Raw genomic sequence first — 19,594 nt, 5'->3', positions numbered from 1 at the left:
GAGGAGAAGACACAGCAGCCCCAGCAACACAGTGGCAGCTCGGAAAGGATTCCTCTTCTCTGAGCTTACACTTACAGTGACTGGACTGACTGTGGACACAAGAGCTAGAGATAGATAGATAGATAGATAGATAGATAGATAGATAGATAGATAGATAGATAGATAGATAGATAGATAGATAGATAGATAGATACTTTATTGATCCTTTGCAAGAAATTGATGTGTCACATGATGCAGCCACATTCAACAGTCAGGACAACAGGAGACAAAAACTGACACTGAAACATGTAGCTAGCTAGGCACAATAATACCAGAATAAGTTGCTAAGAGTACTATGTACCGTACTAGAGTTGCTAAATCTACTACGGCAATAAGAAATATACATATCTAATACAGCATTATGCAAAAATATTGAAAGTGCGAAAATGTACACAAATGGTGGTCTCGACCTAGTTTCAAGATGAAGACCAGCAGTGGGTTGCACCAGCTGTGCGTAAGTTGAAACGTAACCTAGTTTGAGCGTAAATATGGGCTGATATATGTGCCACCTCAAATTGAATTCGAATTGCTCAACTTGAATTCGAAATTTTTCATTTTGAATTTGAATTGCTCTTTTTGAATTCGAATTTTTTCATTTTGAAATTGAATTGCTTTATTTGAATTCAAATTTTTTCATTTTTAAATTGAATTGCTCTATTTGAATTTGAATTGCTCTATTTGAATTCAAATTTTTTCATTTTGAAATTGAATTGCTTTTTTATTTTGAAATTTTTAAACTGAATCTGAATAGCATAATTTTAAACTGAATTTATTTGCTTTGAAATTATTCAGTTTCCACATTCCTATTTCAAAATTCAATTCAAAATTTTCAGAATCTTGTGTTCAAAAATTTCAACATGTGTGTGCGCCATCCGGGTCCTCAAGGAGGAAGAGGAGGAAGGAGGAAGAGCAATCGAGCGCTGATTGACCTAACTCCTTTTTAGGTGAGGGGCCGAAGGCTGCTATCTGCTTTAGTTTTTGAGATGATCGATCCCCATTTTGAGGTTAGATGCTTTTTTCATATGAACTAAATAAAATTCTTCTGAACACGATTCCGTTTGTTGGCAGCCTCAAATCGAACGCAGTTTAATGAAAACGTAACTTATTAGATCAGGGAAACGTTATGGCAGTGCTATCGCAAAAACCAATCAAATGCTCGTTTTAGCATCACATGACTTGAATCAGCCAATGATATTCCCGCAAACAGGACGTATAGGAAGTGTGAACAAACCATAACAAACGCATCACAGAACGAAGCCGCTGGTAAGTCTGTTCAGATAATGTTTAGCGAATATAATTCATAATCGTTTTAATAGTAATAGTAATACTACTTTGCTACATCTTTGATGCAGTCAATATTGGCAACCGGCTAGTGTTAAATGAATTGTCATCACACAAGTTGTCTCTTTGCTGGTGTTAGGCTACAGCTAACACCATGTTGGACGTTACCAGAGTGGGAAATTAATTATTTTGCGTCTTAAATCTACCAGCCACTTTAGTATTTCACCAGCATTTAGCTGCAGTGCTAGATTCTCACCCTGCACATAAGGCTGCTGTTGCAGTAGTGTCCTTGTGTCCATTCTAGACAAGGAAGACAAACCCCAAGACTGTGTTACAGTAGGCTAAGTGTATCTTGTCCTATAATTGACCAGACTAGACAGAGGTTGAAGTAGAAGAGATAACATTTATTACAAACGTTTACATCATCTGCAGCTCACCAGTTACTTGTGTCAATATTTTAACCTAAAATGTTTTAGCATTGATTTTTAAAAGAATTGCAAAGAATAACAGTTTTATGTTCTCCTGTAGGATGTGTTTTGGAGAGCATTGATAAAGGACTACCAGTACATCCATCTCCAGAGCCTGAACAATGTTTTCTGTCAAGCTGCGAATGAGGGCTAGGTGTGACAGGAAACATGTCATCACAGATTGTCTTTTGAAATGTAGCATATGAAATATAGCCCAATTAATTATAGTATATAGTAATCTTATTTTTTCCAACTAGAAAATGTTCAGTTTGTAGCAGCAAGGTGCATACCTCTGACACTAACACTGTGTTAAACTGTAAAGGTGGAGGTTACAGGTGTAGCCTCAGCAAGTGAGACATCCAGGTGGAATGAGGAGGATTCAGAGGAACTAATGCCAAGGGTTTTTATTTACAAACCAAATCCCTTGATTAATGATGGAAAATCATGTGGACAGATGATTTGGCCTAAAAGACAAACAAGGTATTAACAAAGGATTTGATCAAACAAGGCAAAACAAATTCAACTGTAAAGTAATATAATAAATCTTATTCAAATCAAATACTCAATCAATATTCAAAGGAACTAACTATAATAAACTAACACTTCAAACGATGCATCTGCACATGGACAATCAATTGGGAAGAACAGAGCAGAGCAGCCTCCTCTCAACAGCATACATGGCAAACTGAGCCTGGCCTACTGGGCTTCACCCAATCAACCACCCTTTTTTTTAGCCCAGGTGTGGCTGGTTAGGTGCGGCTGAACTGGTGGGGGGATTTTGTACAACTAACATTTTAAAAAGTCTAACATTGAAGTCTTTTTGACTCTGAAGAAGACTAGAAGAAGATTATCTGTCGAAATGTCACTCAGCCCCTATTAATAAACGTGCAGACAGAAAAGAGTGCTCCATATGTCTTTACTTCAGGCAGTCTGTGAAGTGCCCAGGTAAAACTTTTTTCTATGTAGGTTACACTATAACATTTCTAAATTAAATGCTGCCGGTCACTAACACTAACCCATCTTTGCAGGCCACATCATCAGTGCACACTCATATTCATGCAACTCCATTATTCAGCACTGTAAATGTTACTGTTGCAATCAGTATGAATAGTTAATTGATTGTGTCCCACATCTGTTATTTTGGAATAAAAAAAGATTCTATGCCACATGTCCTGAAATGTAATGTCATGCATAATTACTTAGATTTTCTGACATCACATTAGGAGGGGTTATGCAGTCATTTATGCTGTGATGGTAAATAAAAGGCACAGATAGAAATGTCCTTATTTCTTACAGGTATAACCAAACATGAAACTACTAACAAGTACTGTACATGTTTTATAAAATTTAAAGGTAGCCTGCATATCACTGTATAGATTAAGACTGTTCTTCACAGCCACAAATATCAATATGCAAGATGATTGGCAGGGTTCCTACATGCTTTCCATTTTTAAATTACATATTTTCCCAGGCAGACCCTATGTTCTTGACTGGATTTGATTAATGTAGGTATTTGATAATGCATAGTGACAGCAGCTAGATAGTAAATAGCATCCCTCTATCTGAACATTACTCACATCAACAAAAACTGGACTCAAAGTGGCACATAAAAGCTGTCTTCCCCAACGTCAACGACGGGTCTTCATCCCATACAAGGAGCAAAATGATGTGTAGTAGCATGGAGACACAAGAGTATGGTGGTTGCAGAACATCTCTCCAAATCTGCGGGTATCTGCTGCAGTCTGCAGGTTTGGGTCCGTGATAGACACAGCTAGCAGTTGTCCTGTTCCCCATCCCACCGTCACAGTTAGTCATCGCCAGAGGCAATGTTCTCTCTTCTTGGAATCTCTAATAATAGAAAACATAGTAGTTACTGTATGTTACATGTGTGGCCAACGTTGCTAACCTAGCTTCTGAAATGTTTACGGCTAGAATTCATTAGATCGATAATGCTACCGTAGCCTAATCTAGCTAACGTTAACGTTACCTCCACCTCGCTAGCTATAGCAACATACTGTTCTAGCTACAGCCTACAAGGAAAATTCATTCATTTATCAAATGTCTTTATCTTACCAAACACAATTACGCTAGTTTCTGAGATAATATATAGTGTGGCATATACCTGTGAATAACATGTAATGTTAAATGCTCAACATTGTGCGTTTATTCTTACCTGGAAATCACACATCGATCCGTAGCTTGTTTCTGTGGCAGTTAGCCTAGTTGGCTAGCTAGCAGTTAGCCTAGTTGGCTAGCTAGCTAGCCAACTAGGCTAACTGCCACAGAAACAAGCTCAGCTGGTGTAGCTACGTTACGTTATGCCGGTGAAAATACATGGTAACCAGTTGGTATTTACCGTGGTTGGTGTCCTCTCGTCCATGATGATGAGCAGACAATGGAAAGACTGGCGGGCGGCTACTTTAATACATCCGCGGGAGCAAAGACCTGTGGTGTAATCTCAGTACATGATGTTGACCTGTTGATGATGTCACAGGGTCGGGGGAGGATCAGTTCCGGGTTCACGAGATTCGCTGTCATGTACTGTTCAATGATATATACTGTATAAACATCCTTGTTCAACTCAAAGTGGTCTTCTATGATTGTAGCGAACCTGAATACAACAAGACCAAATAGTTCTAGCGGGAGTGGGTGGGTTTCTGGTGCCTCGCCAAAAAGGAGTTCGGTCAATCTGCGCTCGATTGCTCTTCCTCCTTCCTCCTCTTCCTCCTTGAGGACCCGGATGGCGCACACACATGTTGAAATTTTTGAACACAAGATTCTGAAAATTTTGAATTGAATTTTGAAATAGGAATGTGGAAACTGAATAATTTCAAAGCAAATAAATTCAGTTTAAAATTATGCTATTCAGATTCAGTTTAAAAATTTCAAAATAAAAAAGCAATTCAATTTCAAAATGAAAGAATTCGAATTCAAATAGAGCAATTCAAATTCAAATAGAGCAATTCAATTTCAAAATGAAAAAATTTGAATTCAAATAAAGCAATTCAATTTCAAAATGAAAAAATTCGAATTCAAAAAGAGCAATTCAAATTCAAAATGAAAAATTTCGAATTCAAGTTAAGCAATTCGAATTCAATTTGAGGTGGCACATAAATCAGCCCATACGTAAAGTCTCACTAAGTCCGAGTTTACGCACTACTAAAAATATTTGGGTTGCACCAAGTGAAATAGTTACAACGTAGGCATAAGTTAGAACTTAAATTTTACACCTACGTCTTACTAGGTGTAAAGTCCTCCGTAAAGTAGGCAATTGGCACAGCTGGCAATATTGGCACCATGGTGCAGCGTTGTTTTGCGTCGGTAAGATGTTCTCCGTGATAAATTACACGCTTTGATATTTATGACTCACGCTTTTGTTTTCCACAAGCTGCGTCACTGCATACAAATTAAAATAACAGCAACAATTTAGCGAGGCAGGATGGTTGTAAATTAGCCTACAATGCTGATGAAGAGCTCACAGATAAACGTTAACAGTAGCCTATTATGAACCTAAACGTGTTATTGTCAGTCGCTTTGGATAAAGCGTCTGCCAAATGACGCAATTTAATGTAAACGAACGTTACTCAATAACGTTCTCATTTGATTAGTGTTGATGAAATATGAAAGCACTAATTTGCGGTTGGCAACATGTCTGACTGTTTTCATTCCATTTAATTAAACAACGGTAAATAAACACCGTTTCCACCGTGCTTTTCACTGATTGGTCAGAGATACTGTACACGTCATTTTCTGCGACACTATTTTGGCTAGTGTAAAGATGTACCTTACGTCTCCGTGGTGCAACCAAACAAAGACACAACTTTAGTGTCAAACTAACTAGTTTGAACGTAGCAGTTAGTGTGGACTTTACACCCTAACTTAAGAGCGAACTTACGTTCCAACCCGTTCTCACTCTGAGCGCGTCGCATATTGACGCTTTGTCCTGTCCCTTGTGCGTCGCTTGTTACTAACATGGTACCCTTGAGCGACACATGAAACGACTTGGGCTTTCCGACTAAACTCAATGCAAACCCATGGAAGTCATCTTTGACGCTTATGGCAACTGCTCCCCTATTAGCCTAACTGCTCCACCATTAGTCAACTGCTCGCCCATTAGGGTCTGGAGGAGCTAACCTCTCCCAGACCCTAACCCTAAACCTAACCTCTCCCACCCCATGCCTAAACCTAACCTCTCCCAGACCCTAACCCTAACCCTAACCTCTCCCACCCCATGCCTAAACCTAACCTCCCCCAGACCCTAAACCTAACCTCTCCCACCTCCCAACCTAACCTCCCCCCAGACGCTAATGGTGAGCAGTTGACTAATGGGCGAGCAGTTAGGCTGATGGGGGAGCAGTTGCCATAAGCGTCAAAGTTGACTTCTATGGGTTTGCATTGAGTTTAGTCGGAAAGCCCAAGTCGTTTCATGGGTCGCTCAAGGGTACCATGTTAGTAACAAGTGGCGCATAAGGGACGGGACAAAGCGTCAATATGCTACGTGGTCGGAGTGAGAACGTGTTGCACGTTCAGCTGGTGCAACAGGCTGCAGACACGCTGCCTCGCATCACATGTAATCTAGTGACCTCATGTAATCCTAGCATGACGACAAGTGTAATCGTCCGTGTGACGCATTTGCCTATATGACGCCGATAATGTCGTCAGTGCTGGGATGCCCGCGGAGCGCGTCTCGGACAGCAGTCGAGCGCAACGGCTCAGGCCGCATCTAGGCCGGTGATCGGCACGAGGGGACGGATGAATGGCCCAGAGGCAGGACGCGCGTCACTGCGAAGGCCCGATGGAGGACCAGTCACCCGTGGACGTGAAAGGACCCGCGAGGAAAGTATCAGTATTTCAGTATTAAAATGGGCGATTTACCGGCCCAGTAAAATCAGATGTAATCATCTCTTAAATACATAGTGTCATATATTTTTAGCAATCAAATCTTAATTTTAAATCATTTTTGGCGTATATTTCAAAAACAATCATCTAACCATTCACTGCGGTCTGCACGTCGGGCGCAAAGGAAACGAGCTGGGCACAAGTAGCAATGCATTTATCATAGTGAATGAATGAACTCTTGACAATCTTTGTGAACTGGATGTTACAGTATATCCTCGCCTATAGCTAAAGAAAGACGGCAGAGCTACATTAAATGTCTCTTCGCATCCAATAACGTGAAATTAAATAACTCGATAAGATAATCTAAATTAAGAATCAGTTCCCTACAGGCCCGGTTCCAGACCAAAATTACAGAGGGGGGGTGGGGGTGGGTGGGAGGGGGGTCCGGGGGGATTCTCCCCCGGAAGAAGATTTTGTACATTTTAAAGTAAAATTCGTCAACCTGGTGCATTTGAGAGCAAAATTAAGAGGCTAAATCTATGAAGAACTACACACATCTCTACAAATAATTAGGCCTAAACAATTAATATTAAATATATTATATTAATATATTAAATATTAAAAAAGTGTCTTCTTCAGAGTCAAAAAACTTTGACTGTTTTTTGACTCTGAAGAAGACACTTTTTTTTAGTCTGCTTGCACTTATTAAATTGCCTTAAATTTGACCGTGTGCTCCAGATTGTTTCTTTCTCATGCGTTCACTCAGTCCCCTTTTCTGAGAAGCACCGGTTGGGCGCAGTTCGTCAGCTGAAGCGCGGATTTCCCTCTGTTCTAATATTAAATGTACTTACACATTGTGCACATTTTGCATTCATTGTGACAAATTTACAATAGTTAATATCCAGCCAGAACCATTGCAAATGGATCTTCAAAGTAACAGTTAGCAATAGCATTCAGTTAATCAATGCCTAATGACAGCCAGATTCCGTTTTAAACTTTAAAACAGAAAAACGGAAAAACGTTTCCCTTTCTCCGAGATGATGCTCCAGTCATTCAGTCAAATAAACAGAAACTGTGCTGCTCATTAAATATACTCCTCATTAAATGGCAAACCAAGTGAGGTCACAGTAGCCTACGATTTTCTTTCTTAATGCTAAAACAGCGCGCCGAATTATGCCGGATTGGTCGATCACCCAGCGCCCGCTGTAGCGCTGCGGCCACGCCCGGTCGGTGGTTTTCGTAAGTCCCTGCAAATGCTAAGTCAGCGCGCCGAATTATGCCGGATTGGTCGATCACCCAGCACCCGCTGTATCGCTGCGGCCATGCCCGGTCGGTGATTTTCGTAAGCCGCTGTGGGGGTTTTCCTTAATGCTAAGTCAGCGTGCCGAATTATGCCGGATTGGTCGATTCTCTATTCTAGTCCGAGCAGATGCCCTCTCTCGCCGCAAGAAGAGAGGCATCTTACCACGGAGTCATTACGCCAAAGAACTAGTTGCCATGCTGCCATGCCATCAGAATTAGTTGCCATACCGTTTCATGCCATACTTGAATAAAGCTTGCTTGTTAACTCTACCCTCTGGTCTCTCATGATTGAAATGCAACGTGTGTTGGGGAAAGTTGCTTTTAAACGTAATTTGTAAGTCACAATGTTACATACTCGTTATTAAAATCGTTAGGGTACTTTTGCATTCCACATGTCAAAAGCATGTGAAAAGCAATACTTTCACAGCCAAGTGTACCGTCAATTATTGTTTTAAAATGTGTTTTTAAAAGTTAAAAAATATATATATATCAAGCAGACTTAGCTTACACTTTTCCAATTAGTAGCATGTTTTCTGCACAAGATGTCGTGGGATATTCTCGCTCTTTCTACTTTTTAAATATTTGCTCTCACACACAAAAAAGGAACGATAGGAACAAAAACTAAAAAGAAACATTAAAATTTTAATTTTAAATCTAATTCTAGCTGCCACAAAAAAGATACATGTACAAAGATAGATAGATAGATAGATAGATAGATGGATAGATATATAGATAGATAGATAGATAGATAGATAGATAGATAGATAGATAGATAGATAGATAGATAGATAGATAGATAGATAGATAGATAGATAGATACTTTGTTGTTGAGTCTGTTGACCCTCAGTAGGGTCCGGTGGTGTAATCTCCGAGGGGTTCTCATAAATCCTCAGGCTGTCTGCGCTCGCATAGATGTCCACAATCCTCTCCTCCTTCTCGTCTCTCTGATATCTAACCTCCTTGGTGAGGTCTACCTTGGCGTACAGATCCTCAGTCATCGCTGTATAATCACAGTGTTTTTCTCACCACACATCAGCTGTGTACCTGAATCAGTTCAGCTGGACTCTACTCTACTGTAGGGTGCTCTATCCTGCTCTGCTCAAGACTCCAGCAACTCACTGTATTTCAAATGTATTTAGTTCAGGAAATACAGAAGTAGGGGGAAATAATAAATAGAGGAAGTCAGGGGTATTGGGTTGGTGGGGAGGAGGAGGAGGAGGTGATGTGGGTGCGAGTGCCTTTTTATTCTTGTATTGTCTTATATTGTCATTATAGTCTATTATCAATAATATATATATATATATATATATATATATATATATATATATATATACATGCAGTTTTGCAAAAACCATGCATTTTTTTGCATGCTGTATAAATGTGTTATTTGCACCTATTCTATTTTGATATTTTTGGAATTGCATAAATTGGGTATAACTGGAAAGTTGATACTCTTCTTATTAGAATACAGTAGTAGTAGAAATGATGTGATCATGCTGCCATGCTAGATTTACTTATGTCAGCATGTATTTTGAGCTGAGCTAATTGCTGTTTGAATCCTCTACCCACAAGGCTTGGTCAGTGTCAAAAGTGGGGTTTTGCTAGGTGTCAAAAGGGCGTAAGTGCAGTAACACCCTTTAGACAGCAAACAAAACAAACTTTTAAAGATGCAGTACGCTATACAATAATGTCCCTGACTCTTTGAACAAATGGAATGACCTGTCATGTTAAAGAGCAGGTGGACCATGTGTCCCAGGACACATGACTTATTGATGTGTCCTGGCTGGGACACATTCAAAGAACTGTAACCCCCTGCAAAACTCTTACTATCAGACCTCATCTTGACCAGTTCACACTCCTAACTTTATAAAATAACATTTGAGTCTATAGGCCTCAGTATTTAATGGGAATATTAACATATTTATATTCCCAGCTGCAGGGCGAGCGAGGGAGCAAGTGAGCCCGCACAGCAGTTGAGCTGCAGGGGGGGTGAGGCCGCGCAGGCGTGCAAGATGCCTAGTATAGGATAGCAGAAATTATTTATGTCAGCATACATTTTGAGCTGACCTAAGTGCTGTTAGGATCCTCCAGTCTACCCACAAGGCTTGGTCAGTGTCAAAAGTGGGGTTTTGCTACTGTAGGTGTCAAAATGGCGTACATGCAGTAACACCCTTTAGACAGCAAACAAACCCTACTTTTACTGTCTTTGCAGTGGGCTATACAATGATTTTCATGACCCTTGGCACGTACACATGACGGTTGTCAGTCGCCAGTCACTGTTCTGCTCAGGATACACAACTTGCTGTCTTGTAATCAGGAGTCTTTGTGTCATTTTAGTTTTCACACTATATATATTATATATATTATTATATATGTTATATATTTCACCAGGAGAATCTTTGAACCTCGGTTCAAAGTCAGAGTTATTAAGGTAAACAAACAGCGTCACTGGGTGGAAACGCGTACCTTTATAATGGGACCCTATGGAGGCAGCCTTGAGTGTCTCACTCTAGCCGACTGTGCTGTTTACTAAATTCACTTCATTTAAAAAACTGCGACAGTTCACACAACTTTAACACGACATGCATATATTATACATCAGATACAAGAGCTACTTCTGCTCTCACTCAGAATGTCAAAATATAAGCGATGTGTGTTTTTGAGATATTAACGTTTGTTTGGCACAACTCATACTAGGTAACCGCTACGGGGGGTTCCGCATTTCCGGGCGGTTGTGATGTCACGCCGATTCGTCCTATTGAGAGTTGATTTAAGTTGTGGACCAGTGACATCATCAGAAGGCACTGTATCATTTTGAGTGACATCACTGGTCCACAACTGAACTCAAATCAACTCTCAATAACTGTCAAACTAAACGAATGTCTGCAAAACTGTTTACAGTTTTCAGGCTTTTCAGGTTGAGCGCAAAACACCAAGATCACCAAAGGTGTAACCAAAATCAAGAAATATTATCACTAAGTTTCAGGCCGATACAAATAAACTCTGACTTGGCTATTTATCTCATTGCATTTTGAATGTCGTCTGTTACAATGTTGCAATCTTAAGAGCAAAATCCAAACAGCTGTCACATCTCCTCATCATGCTACCAGTACTCTGTACTCTGTGGGGGTACGGTGGCGCAGTTGGTAGCGCTGTCGCCTCACAGCTAGAAGGTCCTGAGTTCGATTCTCGCCTGGGATGCTGGGGGCGCTGGAGTTGTGACCCCCCCATATCTTCAGTGCCTACTGCCCAGGTGGGCTATCTCGTCGAAAGGGCCTTTCTGTGTGGAGTTTGCATGTTCTCCCCGTGCTCCCCAGGGGGTTCCTCTGTACATAACCCCCCACTAAAAACATGCAGAAGATCGTCATCCGACCAGTGACGACAACATCCGAAGTTGGTCCCCGGGCGCTGGAAAGAAAAAGCGACCACTGCTCCTGGCCTGCCCCCTGGAGGAAAGGACAAGCCTGGATGGGTCAAATGCAGAGGACAAATTTCACCGGCCACCATCAGCATGAGTGTGTGTTTGTGGTTGCATGCATGTGTTGAAGTGTTCGTGTGACAATAAAAGACGGGCTTGTCCGTCTGAAATCGTGTTTAATCGTGTCTCCTCATTTATACCTTTCCTTCAGTGCTTTTATCCCCCTGCGGGTCAGGGTTTGAACACAACTATTCTAATTTGACAAAGAGGAAGTATTCAAAAGGTTTAGAAAAATACTTCAATCAGGAGAGGCCAGTTGGTAGGATTAGACAAACTTTATTTAGCAATCGGCGTGCTCCATTGGCCAGTGGCGCTGCTCTTGAGGCAGAGGAGGGCGCCTGCATGGGCTAGGAGATCCCCGGCGCTTGACTCCATTGGCCAGTGGCACTGCTCTTGAGGCAGAGGAGGGCGCCTGCATGGGCTTGACTCCATTGGCCAGTGGCGCTGCTCTTGAGGCAGAGGAGGGCGCCTGCATGGGCTAGGAGATCCCCCCCCCGTGGGGGATCGGGAGTCAAGACTCGTTGGTGGTGGACTGGGGAGGTGGGTGGGGCAAAACAACGCTTCGGAGGCCGGCTTCAAGGGAGATGGACTGCCGTGGGCTGCTGCTGCTATGATCGGCCAGAGAGAGAGAGGTGACGTAGAACCCTTGCTATATATATGAGGATTAACTGACGTCATGTTTGACGTCATAGCAGACGTCATACTAGGATTTTTGACCACGTTGAGATCGGATTACGCGTGAGTGGCCTTCTGCTTGAACTATGGTCTGGAGACCTCACATCTATAAAAGACATCAAGCTAACACCGCATGAAGTAAGTGAAACCAGCGGGGTGCCAAAGTTAGTGAAACCATCATACCCAAGCCACATTTCCAACCATGTGTCCTATCTCAGATCAGAGGTACTCCAATAACCGTGACTTTATTGTGTATTAATTGAGACATGGGGGGGAACGGGGGGGAATCACACCCACACAATGTTGAGTTATTTACAAATGAAAAAGTAGCATCTAGCAGCCACAGCTGCTGATAGGAATCAGTCTCATGATGACTGGTGTATGGCTTAGGAGGGATACTGCGTGCGAAGTGAGAACACAATGAACTGGAAAAATATAGTAGCCTACTATGAACATTACATATTCGCTGCTGTCGTTCCAGGACCTCGAATCTCCAAAACAGAAACTTTTCAGGAAGTAAAAAAAACCTGTTTGCTCTTAAACTACTGAACCAAATGTCGTCAAAGTTGGCACATGTCTTAATTATAGTTAGTTTCCCGCTGAATGTGTCATTACTTTATAAATATCTGACCTGGATAAGCTCAAATGATGTTGTTTATATTATCAGTTCGACTTGGAAGCGCTTTCTCATGGCCAGTCAAGCGGGAGGCAGCCGCATCCTCATGCACGAGCCCCCAAGCTCCAGGCCGCGGGCGCGCGCGCAGGAGCAGCAGGATTGCCCCTCGCCTCTCATGGCCGATTTGGGGCTTTCGCATGGGGTGAGAAATAGTCTGACATAACGTAACGTTAACGTTACTTTATTCTCGTCAGAAAGCACTCCGATTTGCATGTTAAAACAAGTTTGCAGCCTAGGAATAACTGGAAAACATTTGATTGATATATTAACGTCAGAGGAAGCCAGGATGAGTCAAAACGATATGAGAAATACACAGCGCGTCTGCCGTGTGTCTTTTCCGGGTTTAGTGTCCTGCGTGGGGGGGTACACACGGAGGTAGGGGGGGGATTTCGAGGTTTGACTGACAGATTGAGGGCGAATGGCGTTACGAGATTTACTCACAAGCTCGTTTTAATGCTTTTCCATTGGTTGCATTTGTTAAAAACCACACAGAGACGTGAAGGGTGACCAATGGCATTGATTCATGACAAAAAGTAAGAAAGTGAAAAAAGTGACATTCGAGGTCCTGGCCCGACACCGACGATGGATTTAGACAACAGAACACTGAATCGTGCCCACAATTCATTGGACTATCAGAAATAACAAAGCAAGACAGAAAGAGAATTAACTTTAATTTGAAATTCTGTCAATGATTATTCCCCCCAGCATAACAGTTTTGCTTAACAAACATGGAATTTATGAAAGGATAATTCCAGTGTGATATGAGATTTTTTTTTTTTTTTAACATTTTACATCCCTTTAATATTGATTATGATAGTGCATGCATCATCATTGAAGATATTTTAAATCAGTTATGTCTGACCCAATAAATGTTACACAATTCTGGCTTAATATTGACACCCTCTTATTTGGGATTAACTCATCACATTTAGACAGCATTTATTTCAAAGTAGTTACTTTTAAAAACAACTGAAATATAGGAAAATAGCAAATATCACATGAAATTATAATAGCACTGAAAACTGTATAGAGTGATGTAAAACAGCAAGGGAAAGCAGGAAATGAGCAAACTTCAATGATGTTGGAACGCCTTTTAAAGTTTGACCAACATTTTGCAAGCAGATTATATTTACTTATGTAGCCCCGCCCACTTGACCCATTGTATCACAACTTCCTGTTCAAAACGCTGGCTGTTTTACCTGCTCAAACTAGTCTGACTCACCTGGTCAAACCTAGTTTGACTCACATTATAAGTCAGACTAGGTTTATGAGTCACAGGAAGTGTAAATACAATCGGAACTTCCGATTGTACAGTATTTACACTTCCTGTTAGTCTCTCAAGCCAGCTGGTCTCTTCTGAATAAGGTGAATAAACTGTACTGTAAAAATGTTATATAATGAGAGACAGCAGCTGTAATGGCAGCTGATCCAAGTTTTGGCTCTCCTGTAAAATCTACTAATGCACTAATGCAAATATTTAACAAGGGGCTTTAACAAAGCTGTTATTATTGAGGAACTGTCACACCTCCTTCTCACAGACCCAGCCGATCCTGCTGTCACATGGCAGGTCATTCCATTTGTTCAAAGGGTCACGAAAATGATTATTCAACTCAGCACAGTCCTCATCGCCATTACGATTGTTAGGCTGCCCTGGTCTCCAGTATCTGAAACAGAAACACAGGAGGACAAGGAGTCAAACCCTGTGGTGGAGACATATGATGGTCCATAGCTACAGTGACTCTGAAGTCTCACACAAATTAGTCAGAACAATGTGATCTGGTCTTACGCAGTGGTCAGATGTGATCCATCCACCCATCTCCAGGTCCCTTCTTCAGTACTGTCTGTCAGACCAATCCACACCTTCCTGTTTAGTCCAACCAGGAATTCCTGTTTTTGGAGATGCAATTAGAGCACGTGCAAGCATGCGTGCACTACACACACGCACACACACACACACACGCACGCACGCACGCACGCACACACACACACACACACACACACACACACACAGACATGCACGCACGCACGCAGGCACGCACGCAGGCACGCACGCACGCACGCACGCACGCACACACACACACACACACACACACACACACACACACACACACACACACACACACACACACACACACACACACACACACACACCTGTTCTTCTCTGCTGTTGATGATCACCAGATGAGCTCCTCGGTCCAGACAGTCCTGTTTGCTCTCTTCCCAGGTTTTCCCCTTCATTCCATTCATGATGGCATTGGAGGCGTAGTACCGCTTAGACTCAAATACAATCCAGCAATGATACATTTGTGCTGCAACAAACAACACAACAAAACAAAACATGCATGTTATATGTGAACTATGTGAACTGCCTTCATTTAATAATCATTAAAAAATCCTTCACTATTATCAGATATTAACAAAATCCATTTTAAAGGTCTTAGCTGATTAAGACTGTGATGCACAGTTGATTGTACTATTGTTGAGAAAATGTACTATCGTAAGTCATTTTGGATATAAATGTCTGCTAATTGATGCAATGTAACTGGTCATTAACACATCAAACACACCCCTCACTGGACTGAACCCCACCTCCTTCACGGCAAGACAGTAGAACAGGTCAACAACTTCAAATATCTCTGACTCACATTGGACAATAAACTCAGCTTTGATCAACACATGACCAATATCCATAAACGTTCCCAGCAGAGACGCCACATCATCTGCAAACTCAGAGCACTTTCTGTTGCCCCCACCTTCTGTTACTACAAAAGTATCATTCAACCCATCCTCCTGTACTGTTCCCCCTGTTTGTACACCATGCTGACCATATCCAACAAAAACAAACTCACCAACCCATGCTGCCTCCAAAATCATCCACTCCCCCACACCCAGTCTGTCAGACATAGCCACCAAACGCCTCGCACACGCAATAGTAAATAACCCCGATCACCCACTCAACCCACACTTCACACTATGCCATCAGGCCGCAGATACAGATCACTCAAATGGAGCAGAGTACGTTTTGGTAAAAGTTTTGTCCCCTCAGCAATAACCGCCCTGAACAAAATCCCCCACTGTGCTCACTGAACATGTACCGACTGAAAACAAATTTCCTACGGGACAAATAAAGCTATCTATCTATCTATCTAATGTAATGTAATGTAATGTAATGTAATGTAATGTAATGTAATGCAATGATATCATTTTACTTATTCTGGACAACATTTACCGTACTCACGTACATGTCAATATGTTGTTACTGGTCTTTAACTGGTCTCTCTCGTTAGTCAGGATGTTGTTACTGGTCTTTAACTGGTCTCGCTCTTCAGTCAAGATGTTGTTACTGGTGTTTAACTGGTCTCTCTCTTCAGTCAGGATGTTGTTACTGGTGTTTAACTGGTCTCTCTCTTCAGTCAGGATGTTGTTACGGGTCTTTAACTGGTCTCGCTCTGCAGTCAGGATGTTGTTACTGTTCTGTAACTGTTGTTTCTCACTGGTCAGGTCAGCATTGTGCTTTCTCTCCTCGTCCAAGCTGGTTTTGTCCTGAATAACTGCCACAGGAAAATGACATGTTGGGGTCTCATACTGTATAACATACACATGACTTATTTAGAAGATCTATAATAGCCATCACCAAACTGAAAACTCACATAGGACTGCCAGGCTGATGATCCCAGCCAGGAGGAGAAGACACAGCAGCCCCAGCAACACTGTGGCAGCTCGGAAAGGATTCCTCTTCTCTGAGCTTACAGTGACTGGACTGACTGTGGATACAAAAGTGTGTTGGCGAAAGTTGCTTTTCAACATAATTTGTAAGTCACAATGTTACATACTCGTTATTAAAATTATTGGTAACACTTTATAATAACGTTCAGTCATAAGTCATTTATAAGCCTTTAATTAATGATGAACTAATCACATACAAAACATGAATATACATTTGTAGATGATTAATAAATGCTATGTTAATATATCACAAATGCGTTGTAAGTCATCTATAAACTTTTAGTAAATGAAGTGTTCCTCACCTGTTATAAATTATGTGTAAATCATTTACAAATAATTTACAAGGCTTTCTGCATCCCCTAATCTAAAGTGTAAACCATTCATCACACATACATGTGTTACATACAAGGGGGTAGCTCTGTCAAAATTGAAGCCAATGCAGAAGTGCACTTAAACCTGCATTCTTTCGAATGGCCTGCAGGGTGCGATCCATTGGTTTGTGGACTTATGTTTTTTGACGCCTCACGTATGACATTTTGGCCATTGCCATGTTGTATCTCGACACACAAGTCCAGGGGTTTCCCACAGAGCACGGCCTGCTATTGGTCCGTGATTGGCGAGCTGTGTGATCAGTGGTTAAGCGACCTGTCAATCACGCCCCAAAACATAGTCTGCAACTACAACATAGTCTGAAACTAGCGATTGAGACCATAAACACATTAGGAAAGTGTTTACTGAGGCCATACTTGAGGCCTCAAAACAGAAGTCCACAAACAAATTGGTCACCCCCTGCAGGCAAAGAGGACACTTCCACATTGGCTTCAATTTTGACAAACAGAGCTACCCCCTTGTATGTAACACATTTATATGTGATGAATGGTTTACACTTTAGATTAGGGGATGCAGAACGCCTTGTAAATCAATTGTAAATTATTTACACATAATTTATAACAGGTGAGGAACACTTCATTTACTAAAAGTTTATAGATGACTTACAACACATTTGTATATGTTAACATAACATGTATTAATCATCTACAAATGTATATTCATGTTTTGTAAATGGTTAGTTCATCATTAACTAAAGGCTTATAAATGACTTACGACTGAACGTTATTATAAAGTGTTACCAAATTGTTAGGGTACTTTTGCATGTGAAAAGCAATACAACTTTTACAGCCAAGGGTACCGTCAATTATTGTTTTAAAATGCGATGCAAGATGCTCTGTTTTTTTAAACTGGAAGACATTTATATCAAGCACACATGTTACACTTTTCCAATTAGTGGCATGTTTTCTGCACAAGATGTCGTGGGATATTCTCTCTCTTTCTACTTTTTAAATATTTGCTCTCACACACAAAAAAGGAACGATAGGAACAAAAAGTAAAAAGAAACAACATTCTAATTTTAGCTTGTAATTCTAATTCTAGCTGCCACAAAAAAGATACAAAGATAGATAGATAGATAGATAGATAGATAGATAGATAGATAGATGGATAGATACTTTGGTGTTGACCCTCAGTAGTGTCTGGTGGTGTCCTCTCCTCCGCTGAGGGGTTCTCATAAATCCTCAGGGTGTCTGCGCTCTCATAGATGTCCACAATCCTCTCCTCCTTCTCGCCTCTCTGATATCTAACCTTCTTGGTGAGGTCTACCTTGGCGTACAGATCGGCAGACATTGCTGTATAATCACAGTGTTTTTCTCACCACACATCAGCTGTGTACCTGAATCAGTTCAGACTGAAGACTCCAAGACTCAAGGTGTATTTCAAATGTATTTAGTTCAGGAAATACAGAAGTAGGGGGAAATAGAAAATAGAGGAAGTCAGGGGTATTGGGTTGGTGGGGAGGAGGAGGGGGTGATGTGGGTGCGAGTACCTTTTTATTCTTGTATTGTCTTATATTGTCATTATAGTCTATTATCAATAAAATATCCCATTACATGGAGGATGCTGGACAAAAGCATCTTCCTGAGCACATGTGGTGGGGAAGTCTATGTGCTACAGGGTATGTGTATATACTATAAATATATATATATATATATATACTGTATATATATATATATATATAGGGGAGTCTATATATAAAGGAGAGTCTCCCCTTTACAGTCATGCCCACAGTATGCTAATCCCATGCAGTTTTGCAAAAACCATGCATTTTTTTGCATACTGTATAAATGTGTTATTTGCACCTTTTCTATTTGGATATTTTTGGAATTGCATAAATTGGGTATAACTGGAAAGTTGATACTCTTCTTATTAGAATACAGTAGTAGTAGAAATTATGTGATCATGCTGCCATACTAGCATTACTTATGTCAGCATGTATTTTGAGCTGATCTAAGTGCTGTTTGAATCCTCTACCTCCCAAAAGGCTTGGTCAGTGTCAAAAGTAGGGTTTTGCTAGGTGTCAAAAGGGCGTAAGTGCAATTACACCCTTTTGACAGCAAACAAAACAAACTTTTAATGATGCAGTACGCTAAACAATAATGTCCCTGACTCTCTGAACAAATGGAATGACCTGTCATGTTAAAGAGCAGGTGGACCATGTGTCTCAGGACACATGACTTATTGATGTGTCCTGGCTGGGACACATTCAAAGAACTGTAAACCCTGTAAAACTCTTACTATCAGACCTCGTATTGACCAGTTCACACTCCTAACTTTATAAAATAACATTTGAGTCTATAGGGATGAGTATTTAATGGGAATATTAACATATTCATATTCCCAGCTGCAGGGCGAGCGAGGGAGCAAGTGAGCCCGCACAGCAGTTGAGCTGCAGGGGGGGTGAGGCCGCGCAGGCGTGCAAGATGCCTAGTATAGGATAGCAGAAATGATGTTATCATGCTGCAATGCTAGCATTACTTATGTCAGCATACATTTTGAGCCGACCTAAGTGCTGTTAGGATCCTCCAGTCTACCCACAAGGCTTGGTCAGTGTCAAAAGTGGGGTTTTGCTAGGTGTCAAAATGGCGTACATGCAGTAACACCCTTTAGACAGCAAACAAACCCTACTTTTACTGTCTTTGCAGTGAGCTATACAATGATTTTCATGACCTTTGGCACGGACACTACACAACGGTTGTCAGTCGCCAGTAGGGTTGGCAC

This window comes from Poromitra crassiceps, assembly GCF_964638095.1.
Source record: "Poromitra crassiceps genome assembly, chromosome: 16".
Classification (NCBI taxonomy): domain Eukaryota; kingdom Metazoa; phylum Chordata; class Actinopteri; order Beryciformes; family Melamphaidae; genus Poromitra; species Poromitra crassiceps.
This window is presented reverse-complemented; position numbering follows the sequence as displayed.